Below are 686 nucleotides of genomic sequence, written 5' to 3' on the forward strand. Positions count from 1 at the left end.
AGAGACTGGACAAAAATCATGCACCTATGGATGAGGACAGTGGGTGGGGAGTGAGGGCGGAGGGTGGGGTGGGAACTGGGTGGAGGGGAGTTATGTTGGGAAAAAAGAGTAACTAATGTAATAATCTGAACAATAAAGATTTAATTAAAAAAAAAAGAAAATATATAATAAGAAAAAGTGAAAGATCCGGTCCATCCTACATAGTAGATGCAGATACTAGGTTCCACATTTGATCTTAGAGCTCATTTTCACACACTTTTAAACATTTAAGATGTAGCCTTTACCTCCAGGCAACTATGTAAGTCTATATCTCTTCCCTTTTTCCTAGAAATCATGGGGGAAATGAGAATGAAAAAGAAAACAGAAATGCCTTCTGCTAAACTAGATGACAAAAGTAACATCCAGAGAAGGGCTGTCAAGAGCTCAGTGAATTCGAACAAGTTTCTTAACCACTTTCTGTCTTGGTGGCCCTTCATTGATTGAGGGCACTAACAGCCCCCACTCCATAGGGCCGTGACAAAGATTGAGTTAAATTTGACGAGAGGCTGGAGCCGTGCCTGGAATATGCCCAGCAATGTCTATGTGTGTGTTCCATTTTAAAATCCTATCTAATAATAGAGAAACATGGTAATTAACCATAACTTCGCTACCCTTCCCATTGGCTAATCAGCGAGATATGCAAATTA

General features: G+C 40.1%; 1 protein-coding gene across 1 annotated transcript in view; it reads right to left on the reverse strand.

The window, feature by feature from the left end:
• VWA3B (von Willebrand factor A domain containing 3B) overlaps positions 1-686 on the reverse strand; it is a 127820-nt gene that overhangs the window by 97050 nt on the left and 30084 nt on the right.

This window comes from Myotis davidii, unplaced genomic scaffold (assembly GCF_000327345.1).
Source record: "Myotis davidii unplaced genomic scaffold, ASM32734v1 scaffold1065, whole genome shotgun sequence".
Classification (NCBI taxonomy): Eukaryota; Metazoa; Chordata; class Mammalia; order Chiroptera; family Vespertilionidae; genus Myotis; species Myotis davidii.